This window comes from Dermacentor variabilis, chromosome 3, assembly GCF_050947875.1.
Source record: "Dermacentor variabilis isolate Ectoservices chromosome 3, ASM5094787v1, whole genome shotgun sequence".
NCBI classification, from domain to species: Eukaryota; Metazoa; Arthropoda; class Arachnida; order Ixodida; family Ixodidae; genus Dermacentor; species Dermacentor variabilis.
The window spans coordinates 76,909,175-76,936,559 of record NC_134570.1 but is presented as its reverse complement, the minus strand read 5'-3'; the positions used below and the strand labels follow the sequence as shown (position 1 = coordinate 76,936,559).

At 46.6% G+C, this 27,385-nt stretch overlaps 1 protein-coding gene across 3 annotated transcripts in view; it reads right to left on the bottom strand.

Annotated features, from left to right (window-relative positions):
- Positions 1 to 27,050, bottom strand: part of LOC142575901 (uncharacterized) — a 43,152-nt gene extending 16,102 nt beyond the window's left edge. For 2 of the 3 annotated variants that reach the window (XM_075685689.1, XM_075685691.1), the window contains exon 1: positions 26,903 to 27,050. The gene's annotated coding sequence lies outside the window, so the exon portion shown is untranslated. Of the gene's footprint in view, positions 1 to 1,728; positions 1,881 to 26,902 lie in introns of all 3 variants that reach the window. The other variant, XM_075685690.1, reaches the window with a different exon arrangement.
- Between the last annotated feature and the right edge of the window lie 335 nt (positions 27,051 to 27,385).

Genomic DNA, 27,385 nt, shown 5'->3' with positions numbered 1-27,385 from the left:
ATCAATGTTGAGCTTGTGAGGTGTGAATTCAGTCCATTGCAGCTAGCGCTGCACTGTGTTTAGACCTTTTGAAGTAGAGGGGTTGTTTGGAATAGTAGGCAGAATTTTGCCATTACTAGCGTTACTGTTCGAATGTTAACCGGATTAGAAGACAATTATGTATCAAACAGTGGTCACGTATTTGTGAAAGAAAAGTTTCTTGATAAACTGAAATAGACGTGAAAATTTTATCATTCCGGAAACGTGACTTCTGTACAGTCGGCTGGCCGCCACAATATACATCGCAAGAAGGCGCTGGGCAGCTGACGTAGGCGGGACTGCGCAGAAATGAAAACATCGAAGGAAAGTGCAAAATATTAGACCCACTCAACAAGGCTTGAACTCCGCACTTCGCATTTGAACGGCTGGAGAGCCAAACGGCTCGCAAGTAATCACGAATATTTATAGATTGAATTACCAAAGCAAGAAAAGCAGTGAAGTAACAGCGTGCCCGGTCTTCTTTAGAATGTTGCCCCATTTCCAATGGTGACCAAGCGTTTGCCACCGGCCGACATCGGAGGAGTACACAGAAACAGCATCGGCACCCCATGATGTCGCCAGTGAAGGATACCTGTGTACTCGTATGATTATTTCATGTATGTTAAAATTAATAATATACGAATGTTACGGTTCGTGCATATGCCGTCTAGTTCCCCTACTCGCAGCCCCCCCTTTTTCTTCACATTTGCAATCCCTACCGCTTGAAGTTAATCAATGCAATTTTATGACCAGCGAAACAGGGGATCCAGAGCGCCGCGTGAGAGAGAGAGAGTGAGAGAGACGAAGATGGGGAGCGCACAGAGACGTTCAAGAGGAGGTATTCAATATTGGTGACTTAAGACACTCCTACAAAGAGTATAATTTATTCTATCAGAACTTCTCCCCTTTATTGCTTTCATATATCAGAAATAACGGCTCTAATGTTTGCGTTTAAGCGGTATTTCAAAGAAGAAACAACTTTGCACTGGTATGGTCAAACGCTGCTTTTCCTTCGGTGCGGTTGTGAAAGAAAGGTGGATGGCGAATGACAAATAGTAACGCCGGAATCGTTGCCGACGACATTGACTTGTTGCTGGCCGTTATTTTACTGCCAGGACATACATTTGTGGGTTCGCAGTGTTTTACATTGCAACAGAAATTCGTACTGCAGAAGAGAAAATTCCCTTGTCATCGGGCAACCGCATAGCAGCTGTACTTGCAAATCTTGATACTTCCAGTTTATATGCCAATTGCGATCTATGTCTTAGCGTCAGTGCAGTGGAGGTTTGCTCAGAATTTTACTGCAGGATATGAACGAAGCAGAAACGTCCCGCCCCTTTCCTATCAGCCACAAGTTTCTTTTAACGGTAAAATTAGGGTGATAAGCATGATAAGTGCGAGGACGTGGCACGGTAAGGTGTCTTACGATTCCTCATTTGCTTGTGTGTTGTATTACTATCGAAATTTTTATGCCTAAGGATTAAGCGTTCTCACACACTTGAATTGGTCTACATGATGCGCCTAAACACTGTGGTAGGCACGTCCCTAATCATCGCAGAAAAACAAAAATCGGGTTTTAACTGCGCTGCATGTGGACAGCACTATCTGACGTCTGACTAACGCTAGGATGCTGCGATAAAAAAAAAGAAAGCTGCGATTGCACTGCAAGGACATTTTCAAAACGTAGCAGACAAAGGACCATTCACCGACCGTAGAGGTATGTAGCAGTGAACCGGCCACTCCGGAGATCCCATCCATTAGCTGCCGGGACATCTGAGTAGGCGCCATTTCTCTTCCTTCTTTCCCTCTGAGTCCCTCTTGCGCAAAAAGGCGGCAGCCGCGCCTCTTGGATAGAAAACAACCTAGAAGCCAGCACGCGTGAGCATCATCCTTGGGCGGATTCGGAGATGTCCGAGGAAAGTACAGGGTTAATATCGGAGTCTAGACACGTAGAATATATCCAGCATGCAGCGCATCCAGCCGCCATACACGAGTGTACATAACGAATGGCCGTTGAGCGAAGTATTTGTGGAATGCTCGGTGCAGAGGAAAATGTGGCCCGTTCTTTCGCTCGCGCTTACACGGCAACGTTATTGTTACACTTAGTCAATTTCTGCTCTTATTGTTGGTTGAATTCTTGTCCATTACACTGCAGGTATATAGGCCTAGTGCGCACATCTCTTTACTGTTGACTTTTTTGTTTCATTAACAAGATATTAAATTATGGGGTTTCACTTGCCAAAACAACGACCTGCTTTTGAGGAACGCTGTAGTGGGGGACTCCGGGTTAATTTTTACTACCTAGGGTTCTTTAACGAGCCCCTAAATCTAAGAACGCGGGTTTTCTTGCATTGTGCCTCCATCTAAATGCAGCCGCCGTAGCAGGGATTTGATCATCCCATGACCTCGTGCTTAGTAGCGAAACACAAAAGCCACTGAGCAACCATGGCGGGTCATTATCAAGATATGACAGACGCGAGTATCAAGACAAAAGTTAACGTCAGCATTCACCTGAATATAGGCCTCTTGCAGCAGACGATACGTTCGACAAACGCAGTGGCATTAGAACAAATACAACATCTTATTGAAATTGACAAATGGGGCAAGAACTAAATAACGACAAGGATACCGAGTAAACGAATCTCCGGCTCACCCAGGAATGCAACACAATAGATTTTATAACTACCGAATAGTTAATTTGATTGCCTGTGGTAGTTTTTTCCTCAGTTGTACGTATCTTGCACGTATATTTCGATGCATTAAACGTCGTGTACGTAATGTTACGATTCGTTTATATACCATCGTATTTGTGTTATCTGTTTGCCTAATTAGCAACTAAGATTTCTGTAAATCCCAGCTATCTGCATAGTGCCCAATAACTGGCAATGTATTGTTCTGGTGGTATTCTGTCGTTACTGTGGCTCGTAAATTTCGTATCAGTATTTCTGTAAGAAGATTTTATTTCGAAACACACGCACTTGAATGCACGAGAGAGAAAAAATTGGTGATGATCAATTGGACTTTGTATTTTAACATGCCCTGTTTAATTTGAACCAGCTCGAATTTGAATCAAGTTGATCTAATTTGCGATGGAGTATTTCCAAAGCACGCACCTTCTTCGCTTACGTGTGGTCATGAAGTTCTTTCGGAAGCTGACGTTTTGATCTCCCTCTGCTAAATTATACCCAATTCTTCTATCAAAATTTCTTGCAGTTATATTGGCCATCGCGAAGTTGGTTCCTCAGCAATCTAAGGTATAATTTTGAAAGATGGCCTATTGGTTTGTGTTTATACTACCTCTTCTATAGGGGAGGGGGGGGGGTGCATGGGTCAGGTGTTAAGGTCCTAAAGTAACTGCCGCCTGTGTGCTTGTGTGTTCGTTAGTGCGCAGCTCTTAGACACCTGTTCCTGTGGCGAGAGTCGGCGTCCCTCGTAACCGAGCAGACGAGCACGCCCAAGGATGAAATAGTGAACGTGGAGCGCAGCGGGGGATGAAAGACTGCGATAGCGAAGAGACCGTGAGGAAGTAAGCGGTGGAGGAAGGTATGGCGAAAGCGTGAGAAGAAAAGCGTACTGCCATGCAAGACGGGCTCTGCGGCGACGATGGCTACGAGATGGCACCAGAGTAGCGCGCATCGTATGTATGGAAACAAAACGCTGCATGAGCGGAGGTCTGTTTGAAGAGGCTGCTGTTAATCGCGCCCACGCGTCACCCACGCCCTGCCTCTCGCGATCTCTAGATTAGGGAGGCAGTGGCGCCACACATCGCTCCGTTTGCAACGTACCGCACTAGACACATTGTCCGCACAAGGCAATATATCGCGAAATGAAAACACGTATAGAGCTGCACTCAAATTTCGTATTAGAGAGTATTATATTCGTCGGTGAATTTTGTGACACCAACTCTGCATCTATTTGACTACAGAAGCTTCGTAAAGCCAGGCTGGGCAGCCCAAGGGCTTCGCGTTGTCATCACCAGTCAGCTGCACCATTGCAGCAGTAATACTTCTAGTTCATTGCACCTGGAGAAACTACTGCCAACTATATTAGTAATGCTATCGAGGATGTCGTATAGTCCCAAGTTCTCGTGAGCCTCCACCACCTGGTAGGTGGGAAATTTTGCTCAGCCATTTCAACCACTAGTCCAGCTGAACAGTTTGTTTTACGTGAATTCATTCGTTTCAAATGGTGGGTCAGTTCATGTGACCCAACTTGGACTGCTGACTGTTTACATGACGCTTTTGCCTGTTTCAGCGTTCGTCGGAGACACTGTTGTCACTGAAACCCTTGGCCTATTAGGAAATAAGCTTTTGTCCATTCAGGATCCTCGCTTGAAGAACCGCTTTCACTTTGGAACGGGAGTGTATCTCTCATGAATATATCAATGCAGTTTGCAGACTTCCCTTTTTTTCGAAGAGTTACAACTACACCACAGAATAGTAAGTGAGAGAGAGAAGCAGTTTTATTTACGGCATCACGAGGTCATTAAATTAGCTTGCCGGTGGTCCGAAGGGTGGTTGTAAATTGCGTGCCACTCCCGTTTCGGCCCAGTTAGTTACTTACCAGATTCAGAATACTCAGAAGTTTGTCGCGTCTGCGCCTAGTGCGGCGTAGAAGCTGATCTCATAAAGTTGTCTGGCCACTCAGTAGATGGCCGTAAGGCCTCCAGACGAGGCTGTGTGGATAAGCAGGTTCCTGTAGACGGCCTTAGGTCTTGCTTAAATTCAGTGGCGGTCGGGACTACCGAATGATCAAGGGTGGTTGTGACGGCGCGACCAGAGGAAATCGATGGGGTTTCTGTTGAAGAACCTAGAGCAGTAAATATTCCTTCGAATGCAGCGGGCTACACTTCGATATCCTAGTAGTTTCTCGCGACAGCTGAGGAGTGTCGGACAGCCACGATGGGGTCGTTTTGTGAAGACATTCCAGCACTGCAGGGCTCATCGGGAGGCTTAGCCAGCCCAAGTGCTTATGAAGATGGGGAGAGGACAGCCGTGCTACTTTTCGGAAACAGTCGAATGAGCCACCTGAGGTACTTTGCTTGATAGGTGATGTGACATGGGATCGGCGTGACGTAACTTCAAAAGGGAATCGCTCCCGCAAGCTGTCTGCGACGTGGAACAAGGCGTCTTCACATCAGCTGATTATTGACTTCGACGGAAAGTGCGATGCTAGACTATCAGCAAAATCAGCCGAGATGCAGACCTACTTGTTCTGTGGTACGTAGAGGCGTTTACACAATGGACAAGGTCACTGCAAAACGTGGTCATTAATGCCCATCTGAGATTGTTGGATCTTCAGGTTGCAGCTGCTGATGTCACAAAATTGGCATCTTGGCTTCTCCGAGCCTATCACTTAAATTACAACAAATTATCATTCTAATATTTCATTCTGCTACTCAGTGTTTGGTGTTTAAATTCTGAATGTTCAGGGCATTTCAGAGTGTCAGTAAACAGAGGGAGGTTCTATATTTAGCCCGTGGTCAGAGCGTTAACGCTCTTACAGGAGTGTAAATTTCGTATACAAGATCACTATTAAAATTTTCTGTGATCAGTTTTCTGTTGGCGTTTTGTTTAATCTTCCTGATATTGCATCGTCAGGTGTGGCAGATATTTTTCTTGCAAGAGCATATCGACGAAAGGCACGTTGCGTTTGCCGAATTGGTGGGTGTGTTATAGCTTGACCTACATTTACCCCAGTCAAAAGTGCACTGGAGCTGTGGTTTAGGATGCCCCAAAGTGGCATAAGGGCTATGCAGGTTTCTTGGAATCACTTGACATTTACTTATTAAAGAGCATGATTGGTTCCTACTGTAGGCGAGCGTGGGCCGAGACAAGGGCGGCCGTGGTTTGGTGCACCTACCCTGAGAGATTCAAGTCATACAATTCTAGATCCCTGATGCATGGGTTATTACACGGTAATATGCTTTCTGTTACATGGGAGCGCGAGATTTCCGGTAATAGACGTGACGGCCTCCATACTTCGTGGCTGAGCTATCAGCACGCCTTCAATGTTTCTCAGCACTGCGCATTCGGCGTGGGATGTTTCACAATTGTTAACATTATTTGGTCTGTCGGTTGCATTTACACAGAAGAATTAAGCCGTGTAACCATCGGCGCTTCCACGTGAGACTGTTGCGCGATACTAAAAATGTGTTTGCCCTGCGCGAGCACCTCGAAGATTAATTTCTTTCTTGGTTGGTGCCTGTAGCTCGGGGATTTACTGAAAACTGATTTACTGACGAGAACTCACAGTGCTAGAAAGGCGCTAACGCAATACTCATGATATAGGGCAGTTGAATGATATTTTTTAAACAAAAGTTTATAATATTATAAGGAAATGCTTGGTTGAATAAAAACTAATGGAAATCAGAGATTAGCTACAAAATAAGGACATGGCAGAAGAAGGGAAAAGAGAGGCCTTAAATGCATGCTACTAAAAAAGTGCGATTTTCCGAACGAGGTTCCTGCAACACATCGGCTAATGTATTGAAACCCGCAGACATAAAATGCCATGTAGAAGTGTCGGTACTGTGCATCAGCAAATTTTTTTAAGCACCAGTGAACAAAGACAATGAACATCATGACCAACACCAACAACACACGATACACAGACCTCACTAACAGTTCGTAACAACGCGAAATTGCTCTTACATGAACGCGAAATTGCTCTTACATGAACGGCAGAATAGGACGCAGAGCGCTTCACATCCTCCGCTCCTGCAGGGCTAACAACAAAGTCAGGCATACAATTTTCTGGGTACCGGGACACGCTGGAATAGAAGGGAACCTAAGGGCGGACAAGGCAGCTCGAGAGCACACAAACCGAGCGGCCACAAGCACCGACCCTGAGGAACCCATACCAGTCAACCCAAGCTACTCAGACATTCTGAATTACTATAAGGGGGTCCAAATCAAATACCCTCCACCCCACAACAGCCTAAATCAGCATGGAGCAACCTTTTGGAGGAGGCTGCAAACAGGAACATACCCAAATCTAAACACACTAAGCAAGATGTTTCCCACCCAGTATAGAGACATTTGCCCCTGGTGCGGCGCCAAGCCCAGCTTATACCACATTACATGGGAATGCGTTCAAAATCAACAATTCCTTCAAATAAAAGACCCGAGTGCGGACCAGTGGGAGAGGGTGCTCTCCAGCAGCGACCCGAAAGTCCAGCATGGACTAGTAAGGCACGCTCACCGTGTAGCCACCTTCAGTGGTGCCCTGGAAGAGGGGCGTCGACCCTGCGCAGATGGGGCGGCCGAACACATCTGCCACCGCTAATTTGTAACCAATTAGAGCAAATAAAGTTTTTCCTCCTCCTCCTCCCCCAGAATAACACGTTCGTTGTCGAATACTCCACGAAGCGTACGTGTAGGCGCAACATCAGATGAAACGTTTAAATAATGTTTCTCAGCGATTCCTTCGCTAACGTTTCGCAATCGTGCACTCTGAGTCTCTCTTTCCATGAGCAGCGCTGTGTTGCACTCCGAGAAGTAGAGAAACATTTTCCAGGAAAAGTTTACTTTTTTTTAATTCTCAGGTTTTACGTACCAAAACTAAGATATGATTAAGATGCACGCCATACTATAGGGACTTCCCATTAATTTTGGACACCTGAGGTTCTTTAACGTGCACCCAATGCACGGTACACAGCTGTTCTTGCATGTCACCATCATTGAAATGCGGCTGCCATGGCCGGGATTCGACTTCGTGCCGTCGGGTTTTGCAGCATAACACTAATGCTACTAAGCCACCACGGCCTGTGAGGCAAGACGCGTTTGTGAATACGAGAAATGTGGACATAGTACTTGGACAGTTGAGAACGCATCCAAATTAATTTAATATATCTCATCACAATTCCATTCCAAAATAGTTTGAAATATGGGGCTTAAGGTCTAAAAGGCAACTCATACACTGAGAAACCTTATTCTAGAAGGTTGCGGGATAATTCCCACCTCTTGGTTTTCTCTATTGCACTCGAGAAAGATGAACGTCAAAGGTATGCTACAGGAAATTTCCACTTCTCGCAGGCGGACTACAGCCGCGTGATGATGAAGAGGTCTGAAACTGTCTTCTCGAAGATTTCATGTTCTCTATGACAGGCCAGCCGCACAGCCAGCACATGCTCGTGTCAACGTCAAATAATTGTGATCGACAAAGTGTCTGGAGTCAAGCGATACCTCTAGCTAGGCGCACCGCGTGGAAATCCGTTGTTTTTGTTTCCTTCGATAAGTTTTTTCTATGGAGACTCTGCGAGCTTGTTAATGTCACAGACTCAACTACGACTGGTTCTGCTTATTCACGACGAATAATTCCACTTTACGACCGCGATATGCACAAGATGTCACTGTTTTCGGCGAAATTATATGGTTTAAGAACATAGAATAATGCGTACTCCAGCAATGATATGATAAAAGGCACCAATTAGCAATCAGAAGCCAATGTAGCTGCATCGTCCTAAAAAAAACATAAACGAGGTATTTGCCGAATTCGAACCACCTGGCGCGACACCCGAATATTTGTCGACCTCCAGTCATTGCCGAACCATGAACATTGCTACTCATCGTAAAAACTGTTTTTACTGCTTCACATCTGCTCAAGCACAAAGAGAGCCCCTGTAGCTTCACGTCGTGAAGTGGTAAATATTTTGGTCGCTCGTGAACTTTGCCGACGACCGAACAGCAATCTGAGCCCGGGAATTAGGAGAACCAATGCAATCGGGAAAACTATATTAACTGTGAAATAAAAATGTGAAATGACCCTTTATTCTCCCTGCAGCCAGGCAGAGTTCTCAGGGAGTAATGGACAGTGTTGACAAACCTAAAGCTTCTAACGACATTTAGCGTGTTTATTGGTCTGAGCAGTTAATGGTCTCGGACAGTACTGCAATTTTAGCTAGACACCGCATGTAAGAAAGGTCTAGACGCTGCAATTTAACGCGGTCCGCAGAACTGATGACGACAGCGTGCTGACGTCCGTTAAGTTTGGCATTTTTCAGCGTCAGTGACGACGGCAATACGTGAAGCAGTCATTACGAAAAAGGGCATTTCGCGGCAGGTAAACACGATCCAGCGTCGCAGGCACCCGCTGCACTAACTCCCTTCTCTCCAGTGCTATCGGAAAATGGTCCCGACCGACACACCAGTGAGAAAATGGGCTTCACCGCGTACGTTTTGCTTATGTGTTGCGAACGCTGCGCTTGCTTCCCGTACCACATTGTTCTGGGTTTCTCCAAGAAGGTCATCGTATTTCTTTGCATTCGGTCCGCAAAACGCGTAAAGCTCATATTGTGTTCAAGGTTCTTTTCTTTTCTTTCTTCATTTTTACTCCATGTGAACAAACGTGCCGCAAAGTGCTTGTCTTGCTTGAGCTGTTAACTTCCAGATCCCTACTTATGCTTCTTCGGAGACATCCTTCTTCGGAACGCATAACGATTTCAGAAGCCTATGCGAAGCATGAGATATGTTTTCGCAACGTTGATGAATTAGTGCTGTTGTACATAGTTGTGACGTAACGGTATCGTTGACGAGTGTGCTTAGGTCAAATTTAAGAAACCTTATCTGATCCGAATGCCTCATGCTTGCGGAAAGAGTCGCGTCCTCTAATACTTTTTTTTCTGCTAACCGCTGAGCACGGAGACACCACTTATTCCGCACGTGGCGTTCACGTTGACGCAGTGCGTCAGAGTATTAATATTTCTCGGAGTATTATTCTGACTGCTGTTCTGAATGTGGCTTCGCAAGTAGAAGGCGGTGCGCGAGGGAACGATGGTGGTGCGATGTATCCTATATAATTCGGCTCTCACATGTACAAACCAGTTCTACCGTATGTAGCGTTCGTAACAACTGCAAGCCAATCGCGATATTAAATATATTAGGAGCGAAATCGGCCAATAAATGGCAAACTGTTCTTGCGAGTGTAAAGCTTGGTGAATTAGGCCACCCAGGAGCGATCAAACAAGCCAAACATAGTTTTAATGCTCAGAGAAATGACGGCGTCTTTACAAGTAGCCTCTGCAAATGCAGAACTCGAGGGCTATACCATAATTTTGTTTTGGCTGTTTATCGTGTTCTTTGAAAAATTCTTCCCAGGTATCTGGCCGTTCCTGGTGCCAATTTTCGTTAAATTATATCTACACTTAAAAAAAGCAATAGCGAACAGTGCGTAAAGACGCAATTGAATATATTAACTTGTTGGACCAGCATGATGTGGCTCACAAGCTGCACCATGGCTGTCCCCTGTTACAAAATGTCAACGTTCTTGAAACCTGACGTGCTCGAAAATTCTTGCGTTTTCTAAGATTTCTTGCAGATCATCCGCGCTGCGTCGCTTATTCCATTCAGTTTTTTTTAAGATCCGAGCACCGAACGTACATGAATACACGTGGCGTAAGCCAGTAGGAATTTGAAACGCAGCTCGTCTTACTCCTTTTGCATCTCCTTTGGCGGTCACATTAGCTTAGTCGGTGCCATTCAAGGCCCCCTCGGAGCGTTTATTTTTTGTTTTTATTCCTTCCATCACCTTCTATTTCCTTAACCCTTTCCCCAGCACAGGGTAGCCGGCCGGTACTTACGCTGGCTAACCTCCCTGTGTTTTCCTCACTTTTTTTCTCCTATCTCCTTGCAACAACGCAGCACTGTTTCTCAGAACTGCACCCAACTATGTAACGTTCTACCTTCAATTTTTTTTTCTTCTCTTAATTGCATCTATGCGATTCGCGCGCAGCTCAGCCTCTCAAGTGGCCTCTTGCGAGTCGTAGCCGGCACTGCCTGCTAACATTTTCCGAGAAAGGCCAAGGTCTTGTCCACGGCAGCGGCTAGTTTCAAAGCTCAGCGTTGTGCGATCTATCCTAATCTGTCCGTCGGTAGGCGAAGGGGGGCGTATTCCGCATGGAAATTAGTTCCGCTTCAACTGCGAAGGCGGCCCTTGCGCAACCATGCGATCCAAGCGGAATCCACGCCAGAAGCCGCGCTTCGCATGGATCTCGGCCCTGTAGAAATGGATGGGCAAAGTAACGAGATGTGCGAACTCGAAGATTGAAAGTTTGTTCGCGGCCATACTTATTTACATTGCGGTCCGTCGCCGTCTCGACAGCAGGCGTCACTCACGTCCGCGCGTTTGTGACGGAAGGCTGGAGGCCTCCTTTTGTTTTTATCGAGCCAGCAGCGTGACTGCCACTGACATCTTGATGCTTGCGTAAGCTAACTTATTAAAAGGTTAACGATTTGTCTTTTTTTACTCGTTTGTGCTTGAATTTATGGCGACAGCACAGCTTGCATTCTGGCCATACTTTTTTTATACTAGGCTTTTACGGGAAATTCAAGAGATGACATGGTCTTTTGAACAACAGTAGAACGGGCTTCACGCTTTCACCGAGTAACTAGTCTGTCTAATTCAGGCCAACCTCTCAGCTTTTCATTTAAAATAAATCACTCTCTCTAAGCTGTGAGATAGAGTTATATATGCTATATTCTTTTTTTCCGCAAGCGCCAAGTGCAGCCATTGTATCCCCCGTCTGCTTTTCCTCTAACTGCAAATTAAAAACATGGTTTAGAACTTGGCTGGGGGGCTATAGTCGATTGGCTAGACTGGGTTATACTACTATATGAAAAAAAAATCGCCTATTCCAACCTCACGGCGCAAAGTGAAGCCAACGTTGTAGCGGACGTTGCATAGGACGCAGGACGCTGAACATCGCTTTTTGTTCGGTTTGTTCGTTGTCGGTAGGTGTGTTAAGATACTTCATATCGCATTCGGTGATGCACTTGACAAGAACGTTTTCGTCGCTGGTTGTTGCTTTTGTACAACTTAAAAACAAGAACCCCAAATTGAGGTTTCCAAGAGTAAAATTAGATGCAACTTAACCAATACAATGTACGAGATTAAATGCACCAGTTTTCGACAGCAAGAATAGCGATAGAGTATAGAGTAAATGCAAAAACAAGGAAAACATATTGTAGTCATTTGGCCGGGTAATTCAACTCGGCGTATATGACTGACTACATCAAGAACGTGGTGATGCAGTACGCGAATTTATTTTGACCCCCTGTGCTTATTTTACGTGCACCGTATAAGTGCGCGAGCGCTTTTGCATTCCGCACTCGTCGAAGAGTTCCTGCTGTGGCTGGGAATAGAAGTTCTACTAAATTTGCTTTCATTGAATGCTTTAGGTTGAAACCGCATTCCTGAAACCACTGAAACCAAGGAGGTTACATACTTGCAGGCTGAAAGCAACAATGCTGAACCCTGTGTATATGATGTTCAATGGGACTTCCTCATGACCAAACTCTCGCCGTAGAGAAGGCAAGTATATGCGATAAAGTCCGATTGAGAAAAAAAAGCATGTGGGTTTACACAGCTGTGACTATCGCCACGAATTTAGAGCAGCGTGGGTAGGAATGATGATTCGTAACGCTATACTTGCTGCAGCAGCGTGGGGACCGTGGGCTCGACAGCCCGCCTTATGCGAGAGAGAGAGAGAGAGAGAGAGGAAAGGGGAAGGCAGGGAGGTTAACCAGAGAAAAAAGATCCGGTTGGCTACCCTACGCTGGGGAGAGAGGGGAGGGGGAGGTAAAGTGGTAACAAAGTAGAGATAAGGAAAGGAAGGAGCATAGACACACAATGCGAAACACGTAATCCGTGAACATACCTCGAATCACATAAAAAACGCGCATAAGTTTGATTCTATCACTTGTATATTGAGCATGCGCCTTCTCGTACATTTTTTTTTATTTTGTGTCCTTTGAAAATAAAAGTTGAGAATTTGCACCGGTGCAAGTTGTTGGAAAAGTTCGCTGCAGTGTATCTCCTTTATAGCACAGCCACTGATGGCCTGTCTCTCACAGATGACTCAGCGTAGCCGAAGCCATAAGGTCATCCAGGACGTCTCTGGCACTTTCCGTCTGCTATAAGCACCGATAAGGCGCCACATAACGACCAAAGCCGAAGGCCAGAACCGAGGAGCGCACATCACAGAAGAAAGGAACGACTGATGGCCCTAGGCATTTCACCACTGAAAGGTGAAGACACGCGGAAGAAACAAGAGATGAACGCATACGTAGCTTGGAAAGAAGCCGCAGGAAGCGAGTGTGTTGAAAAGACTATAAAGAGCGACACAGAGATAGCATAGACTTGCAGACCATTCTTTCAAATTCTATTTGCCTGTAGCTGGCGGAAGAGGGCTAATTACTGGGGGAAAGAAATTAACTCTAAGCTGAATAAAACAACAAGTGTGGCAGTGACACAAAACTGAAAAGAAAGGACATCAGTACAGCTAAGAGCCTGTGTGTTGATGCCCGTGCTTCAAGTCAATTATGCTCTGTAGAAAGTGAAACTTTGTGATGACGACGAGTTCAGGGGCGCTATAACATAAAACTATTTCATTCTGACTTTATTTCAAACTCCTGGCGTCGGATTTCCCTAACTACTGCGTCGGCGGAGACTCGTGCGGCAACTCGGAGCGTCGTTTGAACAGCCCAATCACACGCTTTCTTCGTTTACGGGTCACCTTTATTTGCTTTAAAAGCAAATAGCATTGTCTATCTCGACAACTTTTTCTTATCGAATTAGCTGACAAGAGCCGAGGCGTGCGCAGAAGTGTCGGTTTCGGTGGAGCCAACGTAGCGAAGTGAAAGTATGTAACCGGACGAGGGTGGCGGTGCCAGCGTCTGCGATTGGTCCGCTTCCCCTTACTTAGCTTCCGGTGGCTGGTCGGAAATCGAGGCTGCGTGCAACGGAAGGTTAAAATTCAGCGAAATAGAATCCTCAGTGAAGCAGAGTTGGCAAAACGATCTCGTATACTTGCCGAAAGGGCTCAATGACGTTATGGTGCTAAGCAAAACAAAAAAAAATTATTACACGCATAGAAATCCATTCTCCCAGGCAGCTCAAAGTAGCCAGTGCCATAGCGATCGACTCGTATACTTTATTCCTTTCGGAACGGGGCAGTAAGTTGCCGACTATTCTAAAAAAAAATCCAGCTTTGTTCGACATGGATCTTTAGGACGTACGCGCCACTTTGATGTGAAGACTTTTAGCGTTTTTGGGACGTTGTGTGACAAACAGGCGAAGTGGGCGCGGCACGAAGGATTTTGAACAATAGCGAAGGGCTAACAGTGAAAACGGCGTAGACTAGAAAATAATTATTTTTTTGTTGTTTGGCCTAATCATGCATAATCAGTGTATGGACGTCATATCAAATGGCGAGTTCTCGCGGCTTTCCTGACGTCGCGTAACAGGCGAAGCGGGGGTGGCCCAAAATATTTTTGGCCAATCGTGGAGGGCTAGTGGCAGAAATGGAATAGAAACAGTTTGCAATAGCTTAATGTTACAGCGCCCCGGCAGTGTGGTCCAACACATTTTCTATACGTTAGCATGCTTTACTGCAAGATGACGAAAGGCACATCAAAGGGCGCTTCTCTTCATTAGACGCAACCAAACATCAGACTCTGTCTGGACTCAGTTTCAAGGGTTTATTCAAAATCTTTTGCAATACGTTCCAAATCAATGTTTCGTCTTAGCAACTGTGTTTTTTTTAATTCGTTTGCGAAGTGCAAGCATAAGGAGCACGAGTATTGGCTCACGTGGCAGCCATTGTGGCGCGCTACAATGCGCAGAAGATTTGATTACTAGCAAATTGTAAGCAATAGTAAAAATTTAGAAATCATCATACGGGTTCTTCTTGGAGGATTGTTTGCGCTAAGACTCTAAGTAGCTTAATTAATAAATGATAAAATGCGAGAGAAACAGTTCACTGACGATTACGACACGGTAGAACGGGAAATTTGAGTGCAGCTCCATACCTGTTTTCATTTCGCGATGTATTGGCTGGCGTGGATACTCTGTCTCTTGCGGCACGTTGCAAACGGGGCGAATCACGCGTGGGCGCGAATCACAGCAGCCGCCGCAGGCAGACCTCCGCTCATGCAGCGCTTTGTTTGCTTATATGGTATCGGTGAAAGCGCTCGCCGCATGCCTTATCGATGGCGTCAATGGTGAACAGATGACACGCTACTCTGGCGCCATCTTGCAGCGATCGTCGCCGCAGAACACGTCTTGCGCGGCTCTACGCTCTTATCACGCTTTTGCCATACCGTCCTCCTCCGCTTTCCTCCTCGCGCACTCTTCGCTATCCCTGTTTTTCATTCCCCGCTGCACTCCGTATTCGCTCTTTCCCACTTCGCTGTGCTCGTTCGCTCGGTTACGCCGAGGGACGCCGACGTTCAACGCAGGAACGGGCGCCTAGGAGCCGCGCTCTAAAACACGCCCGCAGAGACATCTGAAACATCGATTGAGTAAAAAGCGACACGTACAACGTCACCCACCACTACTTACGCAGGAAATTCAAGAGCACGGATATATATTTCAAAAAATAAAATGCGCGTCAAATAAAGCTTTCATATACCCGGCTGCTTTGATAAGCTTAGCTTTGCTGGCAGCCGTGTTTCAAACTACGTCACTTTTTTTCCGGGCATAAGATCACCGAATGGTATCACAAAATAAGCCTCTACCACAAACATATCGAGCAAACAATTTGACAAAGGGACTTGTCTTCGCACAGACAAGAGTAGTCCCCCAGGTAAAATGTTGGTTGTTTGTGCGTATGTTCTCGAGTGGCTTTCTCGGTGATGCTTCATTGCATACTGGCTTGGCGCTTCGCGTGAGAGCCACTTGAAGCGAGATAAAAGGGTCGGATGCGTCTGCGGTATCTAACTGCTGATGTCAAGTACGCTAGTAGCGCCCTGTCATTTGTACTTTTCAACGTTTTCAATTGCTGGGGGGAATCTTCGCATTCCTGTGCCTGCGTTCATGTGTGCCCGCGTGCTCCCGCCTGCGCGTTTGTTTGGGAATGAGTGTGTGCGTGTTTGCGTGCGTGAGCGCGCGCGGGCGCTTGTGTGTGTTTCTGTGACGCACTATTACTCGAATGACGCCAGACGCATCATTGCAGCATCGTCTGTCTCCGGCTTCTCGTTTAGTGTGTTTGATGCCTGTACAACCGGTGCACAACCGTTATTTCTCAAGTACAAGCTCCATTGAACGCACACTGCATCCGTGTAGCATTCCACGTCAAAGAAATTCTCAGACAGGTACGCTTATTGACTTCTTTCGCGGAGAAGTTTGTTATAGAGAAACGAAATGGCGCTTGGGAGGGGGGGGGGGCGCCGCACGTGGCCTCAGCGACAGTGCACGAATACGAAACCATTACCGCTTGTCCGCTTAACACCTTGTTTCTGTGCGATCAGCTGTCGGAAATACAACTGAGTTTTCGCTAATGCACTGTGCTCCAATCGCGCTGCAAACAGCGGAGTGGTAGATTGAAGACGTGTGCAGTAGTTGGCTGAAAAAAATAGTGACTGGCATATTAAGAAATGGACCTGTGTGACCAAGCTCACGGACCGCTGCTACATAAGGACAGCCTGTGTTGCCGACCCTTCGCGATGCACGACTTTCCCCGCGAATAAAAGACTTTACTCATCCGCCAGCGCTGTATCGCTACCCTCCAAAGAAAGGACCTCAACCCCAGAACGTCGGCAACAGTGATCACCGCTCGCTAAACAATGACAAAGGAAGTAGCTCCGTCTCCTGTCATAGTAAGTTTCGCTCACGTTATCTACACGCATCTACCCCTACTGGCACGCGAGCATACTCACGCCGACTCTGTAGCCAGCGTATCAAGAATAAGTGAATGGGCGCACACTAGAATATGTGCGCACTTCATACGCACAATTAATGACGGACTACTAGACAATGTGTTATTAGGCGACAGTATCGTTTGTACTTTTGGGACTTTCATCTACGTAAGTGTGGAGACATTTACCTTGTATATTGTATGTACCATGCGTTCCTTACGTCATAGTCTTCCTGTGGAAACGTTGCGTGATAAGTCCTGGTGCTTGCGAGAAAAGATTACTTGATATGTAATCTTGAACCCTGTATGATGTATGACGGAACCACCCAAGAGATAAGGAGTAGTCGGCGCTTTAAATTGTGCGCCAACATCTCCTTATATCATATCAATAAAAAAAAACACCGACAGCACATGAATGGTTGTAGCTGAATGTTTCGTGGCGGTCCACAAGAGTAAGCGAATTACTAGGGGTATTACATCTTTGGAGGGGGGGGGGGAGGCGCTACAAGGTATTGCAATGAACAGAACAGCTACGTTTCTAGCCTTGTACTCTGTAAGAAAAATATCGGAACTGAGGCACACCCACGAGCGATTAGGCACAAAAAAATCAGATAGTAACCGCATCGAGGAACATTGCTGAGTCAGAAACGTGACAAGCCACTGATTCAGATTATTTGCCAAATAAAGGACGAAGAGAAAAACACGCTGATCCTGATTCAATTCATAAGCGGCAAGTTTGGATAGCTTGGAACAGATTTTTAGCTCCGTATTTAGAACAAGCACCATATGCGCTGCTCGCGCGGTTTGGGCATGGCTTAATCAACTCCGAAAGCGCTTTTACGTGTTCTCTGAAACTGTGGCCAAAGCTTCCTGTCGTGCACCCAGTCACCGTCGGCGCTAATATACATCCACACTGGCGTCGGAGGCAACGGAGGCAGCTGAGCCAACCAATGGAAGCGTCACCACGTAATCAAACATGGCATCGCCTACAGGATCGTTTCCAAAGAGTCATATCAATTTTTTCCGCGGGCCTGAGTTCAACGCGTAACGCACGCAGCCACGGGCACACTCGCATCTACACACGCAAAAGGAGGGAGATATAGAGATTCGCGAAAACGTATATGCACGCGCGCGCTCATAACGGAGAAACAAGCAGTGTGCGACATAATTGCCGCCACAAAGGACGCACGCAAGCCACCGACATGAAAGAAAGAGTTGCCTTTTAGCGGCAATTATGTCTCAGAGCCCCAACTATGCAGCAACAAGTTCTTCATATACGCGCACGCCACGCTCGAGCATTCAGACGCATGCAAACACAGTTGCCGACTAATTACAATCGACCATGAGAGGAGATAATCGACTGCCTACTCCGGATGATTATTAGCATCCCAAAACAGCTACGGGATGGAAAGGAAAATTCAGGCACAGCGCATTCCTGATGTCTGTCCATGTAAGCGAAGCTATTCTTAGTTTTGGAGAACGGAGCAATGAAATACAACACATGGTATGTACCACGAGCAGGTCCATTTATTCATAGTTACGACGTGTCCGTCGTTTCGTATCATAATACAAGTCCGTGGATGGCAGCAGGAAGCGCGTGCGTAACGACTTCCATGTTGACAATTCCTCTGCTCAACACGTGATACATATATGTCCACCAAATCCCCACGGATGGGCATCGCGTCGTCTAACACTGGCGAGCAGTTGTAAATCGTACCTGAGATTCCTACGGCCGATAGACCCGTGCTGGTTTCCGCGCGCTTAAGTCGCTTGCTACTGTGCACATGCGTCATAAATCACGTGAGTGAGCTAAGAACACATGCAGCGTACAACCTGTAGTGAAACGCCACAGTCCGCCGGGGCTAATTAGGTACCCATGAGATTTAAGGGTGTGGAAGGGCTGCAGAATTAATGTGTGGTTCGAATTAGGCCACAATCGAAGCCGACACAAGACTGTACGTATATCTTGTGGCTATATCTGGCAGTATATTTTCTAAGTTTCTAGTATAGTTTCTAAGAATTGTGGGAGCATTGTGCAACTGCGCAGTCGACAGCGGTTGGAAATGGACAGTAATATAGGGGCGAGAGGCTAAGAAATATTCCCTTTAAAGAACAAGACAGTGGAATTGCCTACGTATATCTGGCTTCAAGGACTTCAAGATTTGATGACGAGGACTCGCGTGAAAATGTACACTAATATCCCGTCAAACATTCGGTGCAAATGGTGTACTAATACCGATGAATAGCGGAAAGTTGCGCTCGCACACAAACATCGGGTATACGTCAGCGACAGCCCCATCCTTCGATGCCGTAGGGCAGAAAATGATCTCAAAACAGCTCACAGTTGGTTGAATGTTACGCGCTGGAAGAAAGTACCGTGCAACAGGTTAGCGCCGTTCCCATTACTCCACACTCGGACGTAAAATGCTACCGCAGGTACGAATAACCGGCTTAGTGTTAAAGCACGTTAGACACTGCTCTGCTTTGTAAGGTTGTCTTAACGACGCACTTGGATGTTGGACAGCAGTGCACACTAATACGCTATGCTCCACTGTTTCTAGTGTGCCTGTGAGAAGCTTCCAATGACATAACTGCAGAAAATGTATGTCCTCAACGTCCCGGTAGTGTCCTTAGATAACGCACAAGGAAAAAACCTGAAAGCGAAACCAGTGCGGGCGGTTGATAAAGTACTGCGAACGTGCCGAGCATCGAAGAAGCTCTTCTAGGGCGAGAAATTTACAAAATCACCCAATGAAAAGCATAGCGCGTTGCCTCGACAGCGATATATATATTCAGACCGTACCGACGCGTACAAGAGCCAGCTGCCACTGGCGCCGCAAATTTCGCGCAATCCGCATAACGCGCATCTGTACTGGCTCAGTCCTTGATGCCCCAAAGGTCGAGAAAATAAAACAGAAGCAAACGAAAGCCAAGCGATCCGTTTCAGAGAAGATCGCCCCGGAGGAGGAGGAAGCGCCGATCGCAGGTTCGTCGTTAAGGGGTTGTGTAACTGGTGACGGCGTCGCCATACGCGCGCGCGGACAGCCGAATGCACTTGCCGGGTTTTTCCTTATTGTCACGTCGTCAACGTCTGCGACCGCATAGAAGCTCGTGACGCGCCTTTGCTTCGCGTCCTAAGCATCGTCTAAATGCGAAGGAGAAACAAGCAAACACGAGTTACCTTTGGCATTTTTGGATGTCGCCGCGCACGCAGACCTTATGCAATATGCGCGTGACCATTTTGAAGCATGCAACTATCCGATCGCTGCGCCGTTGGAGCAACAGGTTTCTTAAACATACAACGGCGACGCCAGATGGCATATGCACGCGCGCGGAGTGTTTTTGAGTTAAAGGAACCCTAACTTCGGAAGAAAACTGCTTTATTTACCAGGGAGCTTCGTCCCCGGTACAATGTCGAGCGTGTTCCCTTCCTGACAGCAATAAACAGGCTGCAGTCTAAACTACTTTTCGGAAATCAGTGGACTATGGCCGCGTGCGTCCGTGGCACAAAAAGCAATGAAATCGTTATTTCACTACAAGTCGACGGCTCTCTGCGACCGCTCATACATTCTATGCGCACGTTCACATGCCCACGAACTGCGCTCTCAATTATTTCTCTCTTTTCGTACCTCTATCCCCTTTGCTTATTGGAGAGTAGCAAACCGGACATGAGTCTGGTCAACCTCCCTGATTTTCTTCTGTTCTGGTTATCTCTCTCACTGTGTGTGTGTGTGTGTGTGTGTGTGTGTGTGTGTGTGTGTGTGTGTGTGTGTGTGTGTGTGTGTGTGTGTGTGTGTGTGTGTGTGTGTGTGTGTGTGTGTGTGTATGTATGTATGTATGTATGTATGTATGTATGTATGTATGTATGTATGTATGTATGTATGTATGTATGTATGTATGTATGTATGTATGTATGTATGTATGCGTGCGTGCGTGCGTGCGTGCGTGCGTGCTTACAAGGTAAGATAGAGGAGATGGGTCAAGCAAAAATTTTAGCTCAGCGACTTTTTCTACGGGACTCCAGAATCTACAACCATACTATTCCTTTTTTACGCTCTTTTTTGGAATGGCGATAATTTATTGCCTGTCACAAACGATCATCTCTAAGGACTGTAGAAGATGAATGACATCACCAGATTACAGTTAACGGCGTCTTTATTCAAATAAGCATCGGCAATATAGTTTTAGGTGCTGAAGAAATGTTTTTCTTTGGAATTTTCAGTGAGTATGGACCTTGAGGGAGAGAAACCATGCCTCGTAAAATGCCAGTTGCACCTTAAACGTGAGTAATGTGAACATGTTAATAGTACAGCGGTGCTTATTAAGAACGAAGGCATCGCAATAAACGGGACAAGACAGAGACAGACACTAGTTTGTTGATGACTTGTACCTCATCGCTTCAGAATCCCATGGCGTAAGCTCGTGGAGGTCTACCTAGCCGCCGAATTTTCTGATATCATTTAACATCAGGACAAAAATGATAAGGACATGACAAGATCATCTAACCAAATGTGAAACAACTGAAATCATTAGCGACCATGAAACGGGCATGCTCAAAGGCGTTGGGACATGCGATCGCAGAGGTGAGGTACCAATGTGCCAACGCAGCATTGTTTTTGATGCTCGATGGGGGCCGTGCACTCTCAAGTGAGGTATCGAAGAGTAAAGGCATCGAATAACTAGGTGGAAACAGCTACTAATAGACGAGCAATTTTTGTCTTTCAAGGAACATACGGCTTATTGCAAGCTCTTGGGCAGAAACCCGAAGTTTTAGGTGAAGCGCGCGGGGTTGGCAGTAGTAGAAGAAAAACGACTAAAAATGTGTGTTTCCGGCATAGGAAAGCTATTGTCCATTCGAAGAGCTGTAAAAGCAATGCGAGAATTGCAGTGGCAGATTGGATGAGACAAACAACGACGCTGTTGGCTAAGAAGGTTTCTGAAATAGGGGGCCTGTGGTCGTTTCGTGGCCGACTCCCACAGTTTAGTGACCCGGACGTGAATACTGCCACTGGAAGCGCGCCATGAAGCAAAAAGAGTCGCAAGGACTGCTGCACAGTGTGGCAGGGATTCGCCGGGAGCTCAAAGTTGAGAGAATACCACAGGATGCCAATGAAACCGGAAAAGCAACATGTATCCCTGTGATGGCGATTACACAGACGATTCTGATAAGCCTGTGACAACATTGCGTGCAGTACTATGATAGATAAGAAAATGCTCTAATTATTGCCACCTGCGATAGTACCGTTCCGCGCGGCTTTTTAACGGATTTAAGCATACGCATAACGAGACCTAGCGCCACAAGTCGCAGGCGTTAGCGTCGTCAGTTGCCCTTAGATTGTCCCTGCAATTTACAAGTTGCAGACACTTCAGATGTTCGCTCGTTTCGTGACCTGACGCAGCGAGGTCATGGTATCTTGTACCTCATTGTAAATGCTGCCAAGTTGCACAGCACCACCTCGCATTTCAAAGACTAAGAAACTTCTGCAGTGCTTGAGATAGTCCTGGCAGACATCCAAAACTTTAGAACAATCATAAAATTGTCAAGCCACATTTAACCAGCGTAACTTCAAGCACTAAGGCCGAACGAAGATTTCTTGCCTTGAATATTTAAAAGGCACTTTATAAAAACTCTTATAACTTCCTTTTGGCAAGCTTGCTTGAGCTATAAAAAAGTGTCACCTGATTGTCAGGAATACCCAGTTAACCAGGGAATCATGCTCACGAAACGCGAGCTTTAATGTTGCAACTTCGGATGCATGCAGATATGATAGGCGCCATCAAAATGTTTACATTCCGCTGGGTGAAGAAGCCCCTTCTAGCCTGGCTGAATCGTGGTTATGTGACTCGTAAAGACGGTAGCTAGGTATTCACCGAAGCGGCAATAACTGAATGTTTCGCTCGCTTGCTTCCCTGTTGTTGCGACTATTATCGACCATTCTCGATTTCATTAATACCAGTCGCAAGACCGCCCATCCACTATTTGCCAATTCTTTCACTTCCTCCACGCAGCGTACAGCAGGAAGTGCCGCTTTCGCGTGGCGACAGAAGGCATGTGGAACATAATTTCGTGACGACCAGCTTTATTTTGTAAGTATATAAATAATTGGAAGGTTTGAACTGTTGATGGTCGAAAGTCTTCGTCTCGTAGAACTTCGCGTAATAGGCCGGAATGCGTAATTACGGTCTTATGAAGCGTCGTAACCTCATCACATATTTAGCATAAAATTGTTGGTATGTCTGATCTTTAGCAGATATTCTACAGATTCCACTGCTTGATAGAATGCTGAAAACATTGCTCTGTTTAAAGAGAGGGTTGGAATGACCAAACACGTAAATACGTAATAACCGTGAAAGAATGTTTCTCAGCGTTTACATATGCTGCCAAGAAAGACGGGGACCGCCCCTGTAACGCTGCAGCGCTAGCCCAAACCAACAAAACTGGGTGGCCTGATGTATAGTTTCTATGCAGAGAGCACAGTACCATGCTGTTAACGTGCCCTCTAAGCACTTCTCACGGTGCTGTCAACTTTGGGATTTGACGTTCGAAAAGGTTACTTGATAGCAGGCGAAAGCGCAGTTTGAACAGATGGAACGTACTACTTTCTTTGTTGTTACTCGACAAATACATCCACTGATGGCCTCACTCATTACTCTTGGGCCCTGATTCTATGGCGGGATTTCGACGAGGCCGTTCATCGATTGACAGTGTCATCGACTTAGTGTCATCTGTAGAACAGCAAAAATCTTGGAAACGATTATCAGTAGCGCTCTTTCTGGACGTGAAAGGCGCTTACGACAACGTTTCCCATCAACCCATTCTAGACGCACTTTTGACACTTGAACTAGGAGGGCGAGTATATCGATGGATCAGAAACTACTTGACACAAAGGTGCTTGTTCGTACGTACGGAAGATGGTCCGACTGCCGACCACTACATATGCCGAGGAGTTCCCCAAGGTGGGGTTCTAAGCCCTATTCTTTTCAACCTCGCGCTTCTTGGGCTGGCCGAATCCCTACCGGAAACAGTGAGTGTCTCAATCTACGCCGACGATATCTGCATCTGGTCGTCAGCGGTCACTCGTCTGCAGGTTCGCGCAAGGCTGCAGAAGGCAGCAACACAGGCATCTCACTATCTTCACACACAAGGCCTTACCATCTCAACAGAAAAATGTGCGTTAGTCGCTTTTACACGAAAACCAATGTCTCGTTATCCAGTATGCATTAATGGCCAGCCTATCTCCTACAAGATAAATCATCGGTTTTTGGGTGTCATTGTGGACCGGGACCTCTCTTGGAGCCCTCATGTTGCCCACTTGAAGAAGAAGCTCACATCTATTGTTCATGTCTTCAGGTTTATCGCCGGGAAAACATGGGGATCGTCAGTGGGCTCCATGCTGCAGTTATATCGAGCACTTTTTATCGGATTGCTACGTTATAGTTCTCCCATGCTTGCTAAAACATGCAAGTCAAATCTTCGAGAACTACAGAGTGTGCAAGCACAGGCACTACGTGTTTGCCTAGGACTTCCGCGGAGCGCCTCAACAGCAGGAACCATTATATTGGCTCGAGACCATCCGATCACGACTTACATTAGCATCGACACGCTTAGGGCCCATGTTCGTCATGTTTCACGCATGCAGTCAAGCTCTCTTGCCTGCCTGCCAGAACGACGACCAAAGGCGTCCTTCTCCAACGAGGTCAGCATCCATCGTGCCTGTCTACCATCGGGCTTCACACCCTCAGCACGTTCAACCTCAGCTTTGTGGTGTTTAGAACAACCTCGAGTGCGTCTCACGGTTCCAGGTATAAGAAAGAAGACCGACCTGCCTACCTTTGCCCTGAAGCAAGCAGCTCTGGATTGTTTGAACACTTTCTACTTTGACCGAGTCCACATATATACGGATGGCTCTTCCACTCAGACCAGCTCCACCGGCGCAGTGGTTATACCATCACGATCAATTAGCGTCCAATACAAGATTTCTCACATGACAACATCGACCGGATCGGAGCTTGTTGCCCTCCGAGGTGCCGTTGATTACATTAACAACCAACCCGCTAATCGGTGGGCAATATTCTGCGACTCGAAGGCGGCCTTACAATGTCTTCTGTCATCTCTTCGTCGCGGGTCGTGTGAACAACTAGTGTCGGAGATACGAGAAGTGCACCATCATATGATAGCGAAAGGACACGACGTCGTGTTTCAGTGGCTGCCTAGCCATTGCGGTATCTCCGGCAATGACCTCGCTGACGAAGCTGCCAGGAAAGCGCACGAAGGAGCAACCCTTGTTTCTGTACCTTTATCGCGGACCGACGCAGCCCAACACCTAAGCAAGGTAGCGCACCGTATGACATTACAGAAGTGGCACACACCTGAATTCACCCAAGAACGATTGAATTCCCTCGACCCCTCTATGCAACTGCGGCTGTTACCAGGACTTCTGCGAAATGAAGAAACAATGCTGTGCCGCTTACGCTTGGGCGTCGCATTCACCAATGCATATACGTTTTTGATTGGAATGACTGATAGCGCCGACTGCAATGTCTGCGGTGCCGAGGAAACTATAGAACATCTACTGTGCTACTGCCCATCTTTTCAAAACGAAAGACATGACCTCTGCACAGCTCTCAATCAGCTCGATAGAACACCGTTCACCTTGAAGAAGATCTTGGGACCATGGCCTCGCATATCGCAGCTACAAAAGGCCACAAAAGCTCTGCTGCGATATTTGAAGGCTACTGGATTGAGTCAGCGACTATGATCCGGACTGAGTGACTGAACGATATCCCCGGTGGACTTTCTCTTCTTCTTTTAATCTTTCCGTCCCCTTTTCCCTTTCCCCAGTGTAGGGTAGCCAACCGGGCTCAGTCCTAGTTAACCTCCCTACCTTTCCTTATCATTTGCTCTCTCTCTCTCTCTCCACTCTAAGACAATATCAGCGGGTATACCCCATGGAAAGTTCTGATGCGATGTTCCATGACAGTAGCGATGTAGCCACAACGGCCACATTAGTACAGATGCCACCTTCATTTCGTTTTTCGGAGATTGTTTTAGCAAACATCTATCGCGCACGTTGGTGGTAGGTGTATAATTTCACGGTTTACGCTCGCTTTACTTACGCTGTAATCTGTAATCGCTTTACTTACGCTGTAACTGTAATCTGCAATTTTAGTACACATCCATCATATATGTTAACGTGTAGCAAGCGTCACTTACTAGGTGCGAAGATTTCTAAATTATAATATCGAGTTTGCACTCATTCCCCGTGCATTAAACAGTTCAAGCTTTCCTAGCCGTCGAACCTAGGAGACGGATACAAATTCGTGGCATTATTTCGCGCTAGCATCTTTTAATATGCTAGAAGCGATACTAGCTTAAATTTTATGCTCAACTCGCTTCATTTCCATAGGAGGTAAATCACGAATTCTGGAATGTAGAGCAATATGTTTAGCACTAAGAATTTGCTCAAAATATATTTGGCTATAGAAGTGTCTTCTCAGCTTTTTGCTATTTTTCACGCAACACGCAGACATGACAGTTTTCTTTTTTTTTTCTTTTTTGTTGCACTAGGACAAACTCCGCAACTAGCCGTTGGCCTGTCCCAAGCTGACCGCTCTCAAATGATCACTGCCAGGTAAGCGATGCAATCGCCTTCGCGTTAGTGCCACGGCAGCGCTGTAAAACGACGAAAGCATCCTGATTTCGTAGCGACAAGCCGCTATTATAGTTGTGGCTTCGGTCTTCGCGTGTCCGCAATAATTTATCTGGCCCCATGTAATCCTGCACTATGTTGTACTCTGCTTGCAAACATAGCGAGCTTAGCTCGGAGCTTCGTCCGTAACCGTTAGCACGTGAGCGAAGTGTTAGTAGATTTATGGCATACTATGCGAAAACCAGGCAATAGGGATAAGTAAATTCGTGTACTTTTGATATAAGGAATATATGATCCACAGAAATAGAATGCTGTTAACGGCGCAATGGCGCTTGCATGTAGCCGTTCCGGCTCCCCGATTTCTCACTTGTGGCACGCCATCCCATGTTTCCCGTATCCTATTTACGTGAGCCAATAAACGACTGATTGTCGTCTAGCTGTCTCGCATTTGCTTTGGTTATCACAAGATGTCAACGTACGCACTCGAAATTACGGGCTCCAACGTTCGAGACTTACGACAGTACGCACGGCTCGACAAAGACCACTGCTGTTCGCAGTCGACCAGTGAGTTCATAAATGGACGCTGGTAGATGGCACTCACGCGAATTGTATGTGGTATCCTTTCAGCTGTGGTGAGCGGGCAGCGTCAGGCGGCAAATCATCGAAGCGTTGAATAGCGGAAAGCACCGAGGGACAGTGGGATAGCGGATCGCGCACGTCTTTCTGTGTGCTGCGGTGGCGCCGGCACTTTCTCAAATGAGTTTGAGGAAAGAGTGAGAGAAAAAAAAGTGAGTGGTGTCGCGAATGCGTGCGACTTCTTCGGCGGTGCCATGACGTCATAACCGGTTGGGGCTGGCCGCCCTAGCAGGATGCCCAGGAGGCAGCCTTGAGAAAGAGATGATCTTTTGTTATGGAGTCCACGCGCGTCCGAACGACTCTGTGCCTACCGGTTCGCCAAGCGCGTAGAAGTGTGCGCATGCAGCCCTTGCGCTCGACGACGATCGCATTTCGAAGCGACAGCGCATACAATTATGCGCGCCTTCGAACTGCATTGGAGCAACCACGTGCAGCGACAATAAACGTC